The sequence below is a fragment of the Lytechinus variegatus genome, chromosome 2, assembly GCF_018143015.1.
Source record: "Lytechinus variegatus isolate NC3 chromosome 2, Lvar_3.0, whole genome shotgun sequence".
NCBI classification, from domain to species: Eukaryota; Metazoa; Echinodermata; class Echinoidea; order Temnopleuroida; family Toxopneustidae; genus Lytechinus; species Lytechinus variegatus.
This window is the reverse complement of record NC_054741.1, coordinates 16842933-16844840: the sequence shown is the minus strand read 5'-3', so window position 1 is coordinate 16844840 and position 1908 is coordinate 16842933.

Below are 1908 nucleotides of genomic sequence, written 5' to 3'. Positions count from 1 at the left end.
GTACGACACACGAGTGTCCCGTACATGCCGTACGACACATTATTTTGTTTCTGATAATTGACAGAAATATTCAGCCAAATAGCGGTTTCTTACATAATGAATGTCTTTAGTTTGATAGGATTATCATTATCAACAGCCAAATAAAGTGATTGAAGAAGTCAAAGAGACCTAAAGTAAGAAAGTTAGGCTTCAATTTAGAGATGTCCTGTACGACACATTTTGAGTGTCCCTTACGCCACAACGTTCTCGAAAATTGCAATTTGCTTCATTTATTCATGAAAATGTTTATTTTGCTTTCTTTCATAGATGTGTTTGTTCTTGGGTAACTGAATATCAATTTGAGTTCAGTTTCTATGAAAATTATCTGTCCAACTCACAGCCTTATACAAACTTGAGGTTTCTAAAAAAAGCCACTTTTTCTGCGTCCGTATACGACATATACTATTTTAAATCTGTATTATACAGGATGTGAATTCAAGTCATTTTAAGTATTGGTTTTTCTAACATTCTGGTAGTACTTGATGATCACCTTTAGTTACTGGAATATTTTTTGTTTTTCTTGTCAAAAAACTGTCAAAATGCACTGGGCGAGAACTTAAGAAAAATAGAATTGTGAAAGATTGGACAAGCAATATAAGAGAAGTTGAATGTTTTCTAGAATTGAATATAGGTGGGTCTATGATATTGCCTTTTTAACTATATTGAAAATTATTGAGGTTTAACCGTAAAAATCTGCCTTAATGTGACTTATATAAAGCGCCAAATCCACTCTGTAGAGTGTTCATAAGGTGCATGATAAAGAGCTAAAAAGAGTTTTGAGACGATTTGAGAAGATAAACCTGGCAACTAAAATGGTGCATGGGCGGAACAAGGATTTTCCAAACGGGGGGGGGACAAATTCGGAGGAAAATTTTGACAAGCCAAAAAAAAAAAGTTTTCAACCACAAATAGAGGATATTTCGTACCCGAAAAAATATGACAAGCAAAAAAAAAAGAGAAAGGGTCTTCTATTACAAAACTAAGAGGCATTTTTACATTTAATTTTGCTTGTCAAGGGGGGGGGGCACACATGCCCCCTGTGTCCCCTGGATCCGCACCTGGGCGTAGGAGATAACTCTCCTTCACAGATATATTAAAAGTATTAGACTTATTTGTAAGAAGGAGAGGAGATGTCCTTTTGGTAGTTAAAATCCCTTAAAATACTGAAATGAATTATCAAGATGGACTCAAGTCACTTTTTCTTGCCATCGATAAGTTCAAATCTTCGAGGTCATGTACGTTGAAGACTAAGAACGGTCTAGACCCGACATATACATGATATACGCAAATGCGTAAATGACTGAAATAGCCTCCCCAAGAAGTTATTGCCTCAGGCTCCATCGATGTATCCAAATTGAGATTAGATAAATTTGGGTGGTCTGAGTGTTTTAATCTTCAATGATCAATACCGTCTCTACCCTCCACGCCAGTGTGCAAGTTTTTGCTCTTAAAATAACACATCGTATGAAGCCGATGGTAAATTCAGATTAAGAGATCGAGGTCAACAGGATTACCTCAGCTTGTAACATAAAGATGATGATATAAATGTTATGGCTGTTTTAAAATCAATCAATCAAAACTAACTTGTCTGTTGATAGACTGAAGATACAATGAATAACCATTTTCATTTTTTGAGTAAATCATGACATTTCATGATTTCTAAATTCACAATACATGAAAGATGCTCGTCACAAATAAAAAATGAAATAAAATTCTAATTACTTTTTTTAATCTGATGGATTTTCCTCAAACCTTCACAAATATTTGTGTTTTTTTCTGCTATTTTTACAATAAACTTATTAGGTGAACTTCCCATCGAGGGATCGAGTCATCGTCAGGTTGATCAAGGGCGATCTTTTTGGACAAAAA